Source organism: Gallus gallus, chromosome 3 (genome assembly GCF_016699485.2).
Source record: "Gallus gallus isolate bGalGal1 chromosome 3, bGalGal1.mat.broiler.GRCg7b, whole genome shotgun sequence".
NCBI lineage: Eukaryota > Metazoa > Chordata > Aves > Galliformes > Phasianidae > Gallus > Gallus gallus.
Genome location: NC_052534.1, coordinates 97,532,069 through 97,546,397, shown reverse-complemented (window position 1 = coordinate 97,546,397; position 14,329 = coordinate 97,532,069). Strand labels below are relative to the sequence as shown.

At 39.5% G+C, this 14,329-nt stretch overlaps 1 long non-coding RNA gene across 2 annotated transcripts in view; it reads left to right on the top strand.

Moving 5' to 3' along the window:
* The first annotated feature begins 11,287 nt into the window (after positions 1-11,287).
* The window catches only part of LOC121110294, a 30,074-nt gene continuing 27,032 nt past the window's right edge, over positions 11,288-14,329 (top strand). The window contains exon 1 of one of the 2 annotated variants that reach the window (XR_005858633.2): positions 11,288-11,521. This is a non-coding gene — a long non-coding RNA (uncharacterized LOC121110294). Of the gene's footprint in view, positions 11,657-14,329 lie in introns of both variants that reach the window. The other variant, XR_006938772.1, reaches the window with a different exon arrangement.

The window sequence follows — 14,329 nt, the reverse complement described above, 5'->3', positions numbered from 1 at the left end:
CAAGGCCAGACTGGATGTGGCTCTGGGCAGCCTGGTCTGGTGGTTGGTGACCCTGCACATAGCAGGGGGGTTGAAACTTGATGATCATTGTGGTCCTTTTCAACCCAAGTCATTCTATGATTCTATGATGCTGGTGAATCAAAGGAGCCTGCTAATAATGAAAAGGCCTTGATGGTGAAGTTACCCAGAGGATAACTTTGGGACAAAGATAAATGCCTCCGAACAGGGCTGTGGAGAGGCTGTAGGGATTCCCCCACAGTGGACTGGTCTTGGTAGGGAAGGCACAGACAGGGATGCAGTGAGGGTAGTTCTCATGGCATCACACTCACCTCATCACTCCTCCTCCATGTAAGGGTGTCTCCATGCCATAGTAGGTAGTTATAAGAGGAACACCACTGAGAAAGGATTGTTGTAGTCCTGAATTAACCTTGGAATGGGGCAGATGAACCTCAGACAGCAGAGACTACTTGGATTTGGTCTTGGTGAATGTCCCTTAGGCAGTGGAGAAGCACACAGAAGCAGTGATCTGCAGCAGTCTCTACGATGACCTGCAGACCCAGTCCTTGCCTCAAAATGAAGAGGTGTTTCCCCGCATTCTTCAGTCATTCCCTTCGCCTCTGAATACCCTGTAACTCTCCAATACCATTTTTAGAAATGGGATGAGCAGTGCCGGATACTGAATCATTGCAAATACGGACAAGCCATAAAGTTATGCAATTTGTTCTCCAGTCTCACATCCTGTGATCCAAATCAAACATTCTTTTCTTAGTAGATGGCTTTTTACACAATTTCTCACTCCCCCCCCCCCCTTCCCCCAATACTCCTTCTGACTATGACAAAACATGAGAGACCTAAGCTCTTGCACCAACCTCTGTTCTCTCAGCCAGTGTTTTCTGTTTCACTTGCTTAGTTTCCCAGAACTAGCTGGAGCCACAGGCCCTAACAGATCTGGAGAGGATTTCCAGAGCCTCCAAGCCTAGCAGGAGAAATGAGTGAAAGAAGACGGATGAAAACATCTAGATTACTCTAAGACTCCTGTTGGAAACTCATGATTTTTAATGGAATCTGAAGCAGTGATTCATAGTGGATGGGGATACATTTGCTGTAAATGTAACTATTCAGTTTTGGAAGGAAGAAGTTACACATTTCAGTTTCTGAATTTACTCCTGCCCTTCCATGCCTCTTAGACTAGTAATGACATGTGTCTATCCATGAGGTCAATTTGGCTTTTCCAGTATAATTTGAAAATTATACTTTAATTTCTTTGATATCTTTCCCCAAACCTAAAATTTCATAAACATTACTTCTACTCTCAGATATGTCAGTGAAAATATTAGCATTTCAATCTGATGTTGAAGGAACAAACTCTGAATGAACAGTATATGCCTTATTGAGACATTAGGTGATTATAATCCTGTGTCTGTTTTTATTGATGTAATAATTCGTATCAATTAGCTGAAACTGTAGAGGAAAATCAGCATATAACATTTAAGATATGAAAAGGAATCAAGTCCTAAAAGACAGATCAAAGTCTGTAGACCAGCTCAGCAATAGAGCTTAGTCTGTCTGCTGCCTGCCTTGCATAACTTTGGTGCTTATATAGAAGGCATTAACCAGAAGTGAAGAGATGCTTGACTTGAAAACATGTTGGCGAGAATGTCTGGATTAGAAGGGTGCCGTGGGCTGATGCAATGTCTTATTTCCAGTACTTGGAAATTCCTGTTTGAAATTGTTTGTAGTGACAAGCATTGCTTCATTGTATTTTCTCATTCAATTAAATGAAAGACTTTTTTTTTTTTTTTCTGAACATGAAATATAAAGCATAGCTTCTGAATCACTGATACTGAAGAGCTAACCAATTGAATGGCATGTGACAAAATGATCGTGATCTTTCTCATGATCCTCATGATCTTTCTGAAGATACTGATATTGTCAGAATGCTGGTTGCCTCCTTGCCGTCAAATGAGCTGGGAATGATTCCTTTTGAGATTGTTTACTGGATGACTTTTCATCTCTGGACTTCATTGTGCTGACCTACCTTGTCTGGAAGCTGTCACCTAGAGAGAGAATCCCATTAGAAGTTTCTTTATCTTTTAAATGCATTCTGCAATTATCTTTTTCTTTGATTCTCATGTCCATTATTGAAGTGCTGTAGTCATTCTCTGGAATGTCTCTAAAGGAAATGCTATCTGGTGTCAGGGGACAGAACCTTACTTTTACCTTTTCCTACTTTTTTTGGAGTCCAAGGGGTGTGTACGAAGGAGGCCTTCCATTTTTATGTTATAGAAAGTGTGAACCAAGCTCTCCTCTTTTCAGTACCCAAGGCTTATCCTTAGGTAAACAGCAAAAATAGATGTTGAAATCGGAGTTCACTGTGTCAGAAACTAAGAAAAAATGTTAAGTGAAAAGACATTGAATTGTGTTATAAACATTAACACTGTGGAAGGGAAAGAGAAGTATCTTTTTTTCTAACTCTGACTTTCAATATCTTTTATCTTTAAGCATCTGCTTTTGCGTATATGGACACTGTGTGGACAGGAGCCAACCCTTCCCCCCAGGCTGACAGCAGTCTTTCTTCCATTGATGTCAATGAGCTTAGATCAGAGCACAAGTCTTGTGAGTGATCAAAGACAGTTCTACATAAAAAAAGACTTCGTTTTCCAGGTCAGTTTGCTCCTTGTCCCTTTACAGAAAATATATTATCAGCATACAAACGCAAGCCAGAACAAAAAAAAAGGATAATAATTTTTGAAGTGGTAAAATAAAGACCTTCATTTTATTTTTTCTGATTTACAAAGTGCAGGGCTGAGCCTTTTGGGAGCATTAAACAGCTATTAAGTGTTGAGAAATGTCATATTGAGAAGACAGTCTCATTCCAGCAAAATTAATCAAAATAGCTAGCTCAAAATATGCTCGTGAGTACCTTCCCATCAGTTGTCAAGACTGGATCTCCTTGCCAATTTGGATATAATTTTCTATTTTTTGTAAGAAAAGTTTTAATCATTTGCACTGGAACTCCAGTGTGCTAGTAAGGCGCGTTAAGCAAAATGGTAAATTGTGGGACTGTAAGGGGACAAGTCTTTCCTCCATACATCAGACGGTAATTCAAGTGCATAGAGAGAAGCATCTGTTCTTCAAAAAGAGGTGTGATTTTTTACCTGTGGTATATGAGTCCATTTGTTTTGTTTTATTTTATTTTATTTTATTTTAGTCTAAATGAGCTACTAATGAGAGGGAACTCAACAAGAAACATACCCATTTGCATGAACTGCAAGAGGGGCTTACATGCATGCTCAGTAAGGATACAACAAAGCATGCTGGGATAAATACCTGTGCATATTATCTGTAGTCAGAATCAAGCCTTAGGCTAAATTCTTCACTCAAATAATAATAAAATAAATCAAAATAAGGTGTTATTGAATAACCCAGTGCAAGATTTACTACTGACTACCGTGCAATTAAAAAAAAAAAAAAAAAACACTCCAAAAACTAATTTATGTACTGAAGCCAGTTAAATGAGGCAAAGAGGAGCAGGTCCAACATTTCTGCAAACAGCCTTTCTGTTATGTTGTACAGAAATTGTAAAGAAAAGAACTGTTAGCTGAAGTGTGAGGTTTGTCTTTGTATGCTTATTCAGCTGGGAGCTAAGAAGTGTCTCAGTTGTTTGCAGGACAAATCTCTGCATAGAGAAGGGTGTTCTGCCTAGGAGGGAAACCAGCTCTTGGCTTAAGAATCAGCAGTCTTTGTTTCTGTTTCCAGATCCCAGTGACATGTTAGATTTTTCAGTGATACTATCACATATCCAAGTTTCAGTGTGGCCATGACCACAGTACGTTTGCAGCCTACCCAGTCCTGCTAGTGTGGAAAGATCCATCACTATGTCGAATGCGTTACTGATGGGTCTCAGGTAGCATGAGGGACAGCAAATCAGCTTTAGAAATCACAACACTGCCCTCCAAATCAGGCTGTCAAGACTGTGGGTTGTTGGCTACCCTAGTCAGACCTTACATCTCCCTGTTACCACTAGCTCTGATTATTCAGGGATGGCACCGTTCCCAGAAGCTAAAAAGTGGTTCTGTTATGTATATCCATATTAATGTTATCCCTCACTAATTGAAATCAATCTCTTGTGGTGGAATTCTCTTCTGAACAGCCTTTTTTTTTTTTTTTTTTTTTCCTGCACAGGGCTTCCAACCCCCTTTTAGCTGTGTGAAAGTACCTGTAGGAAAAGCACACCCTCATCACATGTAATAGTGGCAGGGCTTTTATATTTCCTGCATTTTAAGTCATGCTATTGTTATTGACAGAAAACAAACAAACAAACAAAAAACTGATGGGTTTGTTTATATTTTAAATGGGCCAAGTGAGTAGGGCACATCCATGGATCTAAGATCAAGAAGAGGAATGTTAAGTTTTCACATTCCGGGGAATCCCTTATATGCAAAAGGAGCTACGAAATATTATGACTGGTTGTTCATAACCTTTTGGAATCAAGTAGACTCACATGGACTCTGAGTTACCCTTAAGATGCCCCTTCTTTTAGGGAGATACAGTGCCCATTTGTTTCTTTAGGAATGAGTTGCCATGGGAATTTATTTTCCAGACAAGTATACAACCCGAACCTGATTTCTGGTTTAAAGGCCATGTTTTGCTACCTCATTTGCACTCATCAGCATAAGCTGATAAAGGCAAATGTGAGAAGAAAACCTGACAACTGGATGTGTTTCTAGGAGTTGTTCTCCAAAACCTCATTGCAATTTTGTATTGCCAGCTTTTTGGGCAGCACTTTAAAATGAGTAGGTTCACTAAACAGAGCTGAAATGAAACAGCATCCCTATCATTCACAAAATACAAGAAACTTCCCTTAGCCAAGTTTGTATCCCATTCCTCACTCAGAACATTATTATTTTTATTTATTTTATAATAGATGCTGATACGGTTTGCACAGTTGCATTCACAGATGTTAAGGCTGTAAGCCATCTTATGACCAATTCTGACTCTTCATCATGGTTCATGAGCTCATCTGCAACTGATTCCCACTTGAACAAGAGAAGGGCATGAGAAAGACTAGAAAAGGCATTCAATTCTATCACATTGTATTGTAAATGATTGCAGTTCTTACCTATCCTTAATGCAACTTAAATTATGTGCCTTCAGCTTTGTGCTGGATTTCCTTGTATATTTTCCACCAGAGTGAAATGTCCCCTGTTAGTGTCTGTTCCACATGAAAGCACTTACAAACCATAATCAAGTTATTCTTTAGCTTTTACTCTGACATACTAAATCTAAATAGACTTATACTGTGGTTTTGCTCCATTTTACAACCTTTCATTTTTTTTCATTCATATTCTCATGGTTCTTCTCAGAACTACCTCTAGTTTGCCAACATCCTTCTTAAGTTGCTGACATCAGTGCTGACATTATTCCAGTAGCTTTCACCAATGCCAAGCACTGAAGTAATACAAGCTCTTGATTCCCCTTGATACTATCCTCTACACATAGAAAAAGATTACACTGGCCCTTTTTGGAAGCTCAGTTTCAGAGGGTTCTTGGGCTCAGCTAGATGTCTACCAGGACTCCCTGTTCATTTTTCAATTTCATTTTCCCAAAGAAGAACTCATCTCATGTAAAACCCTGTGATTTTTGTTCCTGAATAGATACTTTACATTGGGTTATATGCAAGATGCATGCGCTCTCTTTCACACCTCCTCTTCAAGCAAGGCCTAAAAGGCCTTCATCAAAAAATGTCCACTTCCAGATTGTGGTTTGTTAAAAAATATTATTTGCACTGGCGTTACTTTCTCCTGCACTGCCAATAGCATTATTAATAAGCACAAAACTGATAAGAAGTTCCAGCAGAACCCAGTCTCATATCCCCACGTTACAGTGGCCTGATAGATTTAGAATTACTTTGTTTGAAAACAATTCAGTTTGCCATGTATGTTCATAATATTAGTTCTGATTTCTGACAGTCTCTTGTGATACTGTATGGCAAATGCACTGAAAGTCAAAATATATGATATTACCACAATTGCTTTTATCCACCAAATTTGTACTCTGATGAAAATAGCATATTAATTTGATAAGATCTTTCTTCCATTAATCTGTGTTGATTGCCATTAATTAAATTGCACTGTTTTAATACTTTATTAATTGACTTTCCTATCAGCAGCTCCATCACTCTGCCTGGAATAAACGTCAAACTGGCAGGCCTATAATTACCTGGTTGTCCTATTTTGTCTGTAGAATTATCAGTAAAATACTTAACTTTCTTCCAGTCTTTCCTCAGAAATATGTTGTTTTTATCCAGTTTTTGGCTTTTTGAGGATCTAGTGAAGTTTTTCTGAGTTGCTCTGAATAATTATTCACATTTCTGTTGGTTTAAATTTTCTTCTCCAGTTTGGCTGATACATCCCTTACTTGTTTTTAACTTTGGGGAAATGGATCTTTCAAGGCAAAAGCATAAATTTTGCTGGTTAGGGCTTTAGCCTGCTTACATGTATAACATGTAAAATGCATTAAAAAGGCACATAAAACATAAAACCAAGTCATTACCACTTCCACCTAAGCAAACTTTAGATTTTGTGGTTAATATTTCCCTGTCAGGATGAGGTCTAATGCAGAAGTTTCCCATGCCAGATGCAGCTCTTTTTGAGTCAGGAAGTTGTTTTGTGTATTTTTTCTTGAAAATCCAAGAATGCTTTAGTACTTGCATCATGAGACATCCTTTTGCTCTCCCTTCAGATTTATCTTGCCAAGACTGAAAATGCCATATATAGTGAAAGGCTTTTAAAAGGCTAATCTGGAAGGTCACCCTACACCCAGAGGTAGAGCTGGTTAGATGAGCCAGTTCTGGGTTGTTTGGAATAAAGTCTTCATGGTATACAAGCAGCATTGCCATGCTGCTGGCACTGGAAACTGAAGTCCATGAGAACACTAAAACCAGAGTAGTATTCCTTGAGTGCTATCCTGATGTATTAATGAGAGTTACTGTCCGTCACGCTTCTGGCTCATTGCTGTGTTGCTACTGCCGAGGTGTGTCCTAGCTTTCAAAAGATAAGCATCGGATTGGCCATTTTCCCAGGGGGAAAAAAAAAATAGAATGAGATCATTTCATTGTCTGCATCTGTGCTTTGGCTGCAGGTAGCAGAGGTCCCTTTCAGGTCCCATGGAGCATGAAGACTAGTAGCTCTGCAGGCACCAACCTGTGCCTCTGTGTTTGTAGTGTGCTTCCTGTTTGGATTTCCATGAGCATTTTTTTTGTTTACCTTTCACTTGCTTAAGTGATGATTCAACCGGACAAAAGGTATGTCCCTTTTGTCATCTTCAAGGAGAGATGTATAAAGATGTTAAAAACATAACAATGACTATGCAAAGCCAGACCGATGGTCCATCTGGCCCAGTATTCTCTTTGTCACATGCAGCAACAGCAAACATTCATGGGAGGGGATAACAGTGCAGGCATATAATGATACTCCCTCAAAGCAGTCTCTCGGGCCCCTTCCCTGGTGATTTTCTCATTGAACCAGCAGCAATGCCTTTCTGTTTGATATCCATCAGTGGCATTTTCTTCAGCAAATTCTTCTGATTTGCTTTTGAGCCCTCATACACTCTCAGCAACCACAGCATCCTGTGGCCAGGCATTCCATAACTTAATTGTATATATGAAGAAGTAACTCTTTGTTTGAACTTCTGTCATTCAGACCTCCTAATTTCATTTGATACCCCCTTCTCACTGTGCTAGAGGAGGCAGCAAACAGTAATTCTGTACTTACTTTCTCCCTGCCATTCATGATTTTATAGACCCTATATTATATCCTCTTTTCCCAGCTGAAAGATCTCAGTCTTCTCAGTAATTCTTTTTATGAAAAAAATCTCATTTCACTGTTCCGTTTCTACTTCTATTATATACTTTGGGATGGGAAACCAGCATCCCACACAGTACTCAGGATGCAGCAGCATTATGAATTTGTAGTGGCACAGTTGGCCTCTAGATTGTTCTGTGTCTAACAGTTGTTGATGTTGACTTGTTTTTCTCACTACTGATAATTGTTCTGCTGAATGTGACAATCTGACTATGGCTGTGTGTCGTGACTCCAAGGTCTCTGTGTCCCCTCTGTGATTAAGACCAGATTGGAGCTCATTGCTGGATTATTATTTATTCCCCCATGTGAACTGCTTTGCATTTGTCAGCATTGGCTTACCTCTGCCATTTTATTACCCAATGCTTCCACAGCATAAGGCATCTCTGCAACTCTTCAGAATCAGATTTTGTTTTTATTACACCACATGAGCAAATATTGCAGACATTATTTGTTATTTGTTCTCATTTTCTAATGGTTTTGAAAATAGCCTACAGAACAGTGTATGTGTTAGGTGTTCAGGAAGGGTAAGCAGCTGGCACCACAGGGTAATGCCTGAACCAACCTCCAGGGCAGCATATGGATTCATCCTCTCAACAGGACAGAGAAGGAGCTCTGAAGAGAGATCTCAGTCTTCTTATTGGCCTTTTGGAGCTTCAGAGATAGACTTGACTCCTTCTCTTCTCTTGAAGAAAGTTGAAGTGTGTTACTGAGGTACGTGAAGTTGCCTGAGTCACCTTGGGCTTCATCAGTAGCCAACAATGGTGTTCACTGCAGGTAAGCCAAATCTTAGGTGTGTTAAAATGAAGTTCTCAGTCTCTTTCCATCAGCCATAAGAGAAAATTCTCCATTCTTAAGCGTTCAACTGGGAAATTTACAGCAAGATGGGATAGATCCAGACTTCAGTATGTAGGCTTTTTTGGTGAATTGTAGACTGTGCAATTTTACAAGCACAGGGAAAGCAGAGTTATAAGGTATCACCTAGGCTGGAACACTGACTATTTGAAGCATGTTATAGCTGATCTATAATTCACATGCTTATTTTGACAGGCCAGCTCTTGTTAGTTTTCAATGGGTGTGGGAGGAAATAGCAGTGCATAAAACTTGCACATTACTAATACCATTGCCATATAAAACAAATATTTGAATAGGAAGTTTCAGAAATGATTCAGTGCTCTAGCTACAGAATATCCTACAGGATTTTTTTTATAGTAACAGAATTAATGAAAAGCAAATCCTGTTTCTCTACCATGGGCATAGGGTGGTCCCAGTGCAGCAGAGCCAGTGTGATACTGTGTCTCAGGGATAGAAAAAGCAGCCTCTACAGATTGCTGGCCCCTTGGGTGAGCAAAGCTTGCTTCGAAAGGACTCCTTGAGCTGAGAGGTTGCTATATGCTTTTTAAGTGACTGTACCAGATCGTGTGTGGGTGCAGCAGACAGGGGCTAAAAGCCCTGGGCTGCAATACAGAAGCAATTGAAAAGCCTCTCTGTTGTTGCTGTTCCACTGACTGCAAAGAAAAACTCTCTTACCGCCCCTACAGACTATTCTAACCACATCCTTTGAAGGTACTGAAGCTATTTAACTCACTTAACTCAAAGTTTTCTCAGCATTAAGTCATAACTTTAAAGCTACAGGGTGAGGAGACAATTGTTACGTCAGTAACAACATTTCATTCAGATGCTTTCATAAGTGGAGGATTTCTGGGTGCTAAAATGTGATATGACCACCAGACAGAGAAGCCAAAATATCACTTTGAAAATAACCTCCTTCACAACATATTTTTTTAGTTCACAGGGAACAATTTGCAGGAAGTTTGGTTCCAGATCTCCTATCAGAAATACAGTTCTTCCACTGCACCGTTGCACACAGGATCAGCTTGCAAACAGCTTGGAGCAGAAATATTGCCTCTGTCTTGTGTCTTGTGTCTCGTGTCTTGTATCTTGTGCATACTTTATCACAGAATTTCTTGGAAATTTCTCATTTTGTGTACTGGATCCCTATTGAATCCCTATTGGATCCCTATTAGAAAAAAAGCACTTCATTAACTCCTGGAGAGTTCACATTTCTTCTGATGCAACAGTGAAAGGGGATTTGTGCATCCATGAAGATGAGACACATTTTACTCATCTCTGGCAGCACTTTGACAACCTCTACTACGTGTATAACACAATGTTGTCTGATCTTTAACAATGTGATCAAGGACTTTTTATTTTATTTTATTTTATTTTCAATTTTCAGTTACTTTTATAATGTTGATGAGTGTGTAATAGTTTTTTTGACTCTGGAAAATCCACCTCAGAGTGGGGAATCCCTTTTATCTTTCTGATATATGGAAAATACTGTGTCTCTTATCTGTGCTTTGTTCCTAGAATCATTTTTAGATTGAAATGTAGTATACTACTATTTTTTACTTGCATCTATTTTAATGATCACATATATGTGATACTGCAACAGGTGGGGTTATTTATACACATGGAAAAAGATGTTAGATCTGTAAGTTGTTCAAGATCTTAAAATAACTTGTGTACTACAGGAATCCTTTCTGTTAACCTTAGAAAAGGGTGGTGGTGTGGGGAGGAAATGAACATAAAGTCATTTCTGTTTCGCAAGACATGAATGAATAACTGTTGTCATCTGATCTTCCGATGTTGATCCCGTCTGCAACTTTTGAGCATTTTGCATTACTTGTTTCCCTAGCTTCCTCACCTAAGGTGGGTAAAGGAACGTTAAGCAGAGGAATGATGTCATTTTATGCATTCAAAATGTAATAGACTTGAGAAATGTATTTTTTTTTCCTCGATTTGTAGGTATGTGGAAATAAATAGAAATAATCCTAAAATAAAAGCAAAGAGCTGTCCTCAAAAGTTTGTAACATCCCTCAGTGATGATGCAACAGCCAGTAAGACTGACTGAGTAGCCAAGTGTAATTCTGATCCCTGCGCTTTGCCAGGCTGTGACACTGGCACATTTCCAGAATAAGCCAATTTCAGAAGTATGGAGCCTCCAAATATGATCTTCTGTCAGTCACAGGGATTTCAGCTCCAGGAAAGGAAAGATTGATCCAGCAGATTATAATCACCACTGTACGAGACAGTGAAAGCAGCGATCTTCCCTGTAGCGGAATGCCAGCTACTCTGGGACTCATCATCACCTTCAGCTGTGCTGGGAAGTCATGGTGACTTAGCTCAGGTATCACTGTATCTCACCGTGCTCCTGTGATGCAAGCCACTGTTTTTTAATAGGTGCTACAGTGGCAACTCCCAACCCATGCTGAAACAATCAAATGCTTCAGAGTTTCCAGAATCATCCTCATTTCAGCCTTTCACTTCCCATAAAAAGAGAAATAAAGAGTGAAACTGAGGCTCACACTTCCTCTCCAGACACTCCTGATTTTTGGACTCTTGCTGTAGGACAGAGCAGCCATCCCTGTACCAGCTCCTGGGGGATGCTCTACCCTCCCCATGCCATTGTGAGGTAGCAGCTGTGCACCTCCTGACTAGGCCCCACGTCATGTCACAGTCATTGTGGTTTCACAGAACTGAGAGGTGCAGTAGCACCTCACAGCTCTTGTGTGGTTTCCCTCTCACATGGGACACAGGACAGAGCCAGCATGCGGCAAGAGGGGAGTCTGGACAAAGGCTGGTCATAAATTACCAAGGCAAGTTCCTCAGTGCTAAGGATGAAGCCAGCACCAGTATGGCTGACTGAAATTAAATAACTCTGATAGACCAGCTGTAACAAACAAATTAACCTGAATGTATTTGCCCCAAAGCAATGAGATGATTCTATTTAGGTAAGATGTTCTTCATAACCTTTTTCTAATCTGACTAATCAAAACCTCAAATTCTCTTTCCTTGCTGATCTTAGAAAATAATTTGAAGGAATATACTGTCTGTGACATTGATCCCAAGGGGGGTGCTGATAATGTGATATTTGGTTAGGCACTAGTTGTAGTTTTGGTGAATTGTATGGCTCTCACTTCTTCTCTGATGAAGATTACCACTTCTGATAAGGGTTCAAAACATTAAGGGAAAACTAAATGGGAGGACATTCTTTCAAGAGAATAAAGCTGATGCTGTGGGCAGTTGCAATGAGCTACGTCAGCTTTCAGAGATTTAACAGGAAAAAGTGCAACAAAACTCTGTGTCATTAGAGATCTCTTTTTTTTTGCTATCAAAATAAAATGAAAAGGGTTTTGAAAAGTGAAACCATGTATGTTTGCTCATGAGTAGGAACAAACAACTATTCCTCCACCTACTGCTCATCTGCTGCTTTATATAGTGAATGACTACTCATTTTTAACATTTGTGGCATTTTATCAAAATGAAAAAAAAAAAGATGAAAGGACAAAATTGATTCAGTAAAACAGCTGCCCGTCTTGATACCTGTAATTATGCATTATAACCTAATATAATGGGCAATGCTCTGGCATTCAGTAGTTCCTTATTACAGTTATGAGCAAAGTTAGTTCACTGTCTGTTGTTAAGGTTGACTAACTGGGTTAGTCAAGAGGAACACTGTTTTTAGTTGTTTATAATCTTATCAAACTCCAACCAACTGAATTTAAAGTATCCCTTCCAGACATCTGTTTCACCCTTTTTTAATGTGCTTCCTTTTGGAAAATTTCAGCTAAAATGGAAAAAAAAAGGAAGAAAGAAAGAAAGAAAAAGACAAAGGAGACTGTGTTTGGCCTTGTGTGTCATTGGTAGACTGTTACAGCCCTGTGCTTAAAAAGCAAAAGTTAAAGAAAAAGAGAGGGTTTTGTCCTACCACCAGTGAAGTGGTCTGCCAAATGGCCCTGGCCTAATCGTTAGCCTCTGTGGCATATGCTTAGTAGAGATGAGACTTAAATTTGCTGATCTCTGCAGTGATTATGCCAAAGGCTATTGAGACTAAACAGCATTGTCTGAGCATTACAGTGATGCTGCGATGATGCTGCAGTAGTGCCAGACAGGAGCCAGCCCAGCAGCTCCCTCTCCCTTCTGGACTGTCCAGTCACTGCATGGTTATAAAAGGACAGAACGATTGTGCATTTTTCTTGTTTGAAAGAAGCACTTCAGCTACAGAGCTGAAGGTCTTCTTCTGCATCTTCCTCAGTGTCATTTGCATTTGGGGTTTTCTGGTACCCTGGTTTCAAGAGAAGTTTTAGGATGAGCCTGTGCTGTGTACAAACTGGGCAAAGCACTGTCCTCCACTGTGGGGCCTTTGGGTCTGCATATTTCTCCCTCCCCAAGCTCACATCCAAACCAGCAGTTTGCTATAGAAATCAGCAAAAAACAGCACCTTTCCTACTGCTGTCTATATGTCCTCATCTGGAATAAGACCTGAAAGAAGGCTTGGTGAGTATACAGGTGTGCCTGAGGACTCCTAGCTGCAGCAATGAAGTGACACAGATGGAGAGATCTGCTTGCTCTGGGCAGTCTTCCTCACATGGCTTTTTGTGGCTTTTAGGAAAGGCAAAACTCTTCTTGTTGCCCCTGTTTACCTGAATCACTTGGTAGCAACAAAAGATTACACTTAGGTGTTATCAGATGTCTCTGCGACAGATGCCAGATGATAGGAATAATAGTATCACAGAGTCTCCCGGAAACATCTCCTGATGCAAACAAGCTCTGTAATGCTTATCTATGGAGGGAGAACCACAAAAATGTCAAAATGAGATTAGTATATATTTTGTATAAAATACTGTTTTAGGGTTATTTGTTAATAAAACTGGAGACCTTTGAATAAGATGTCTAAAAAAAAAAACTGTAAAGCTAGCAGTCAGTGTACAAAAGGGAACTGCTGAGGGAGACAAAACCTAAAAACTGTATTAGAATAGATATAAAAAATACTAATATTTATATATGATAGAACTCATTATTCTTAAAAATTGGGAATGTTTGAGTTGCCATTTGGGGTGAGCAGCCTGGCTCACTGTTGGTAATGTTTAGCTTCTTGCTTTTAAATAAGAGGTCACTGTTTCAGTAACAGGAAAAAGGAAGCCATAACATGTAATAAATGTTCAAAGTATGGATTGTGTTTGCCAGCAGGTAGGAGAAAAATAGTACATGAAACAGTGAGATCCAAAACAGTCCCTTCAAATTGTAATTACCTCTCTCTCAAATTAAAGGGTCAGATACTTGAATACACACTGGGAAAAGTTTGGATAAAAGATCAAATCTAAGGCAGATTGATCAATAGTAGCAAGGAACTTGCAGTGAAAATTGCAGTGCTTTAGCAGCTCTCAGGGTACTTGGGGCAACAAGGTAAATATTCTGAGGGTATTTTTTTAAGAGGCAACAGAGGAGATTTCGAAAGTTAAATCTCTCAGCTTTCTTATTACATTGTGTTTACATAATCATATCCAGATGCTTTAGGCAATAGTCGTTTCCTGTGCTTACAGTTTGCTGTTGTCTCATCATTCCTTTATTAATCTTTGTAAGGATTAGCAAAACAAACAAGATAACTGTGAAGCTGAACGCAA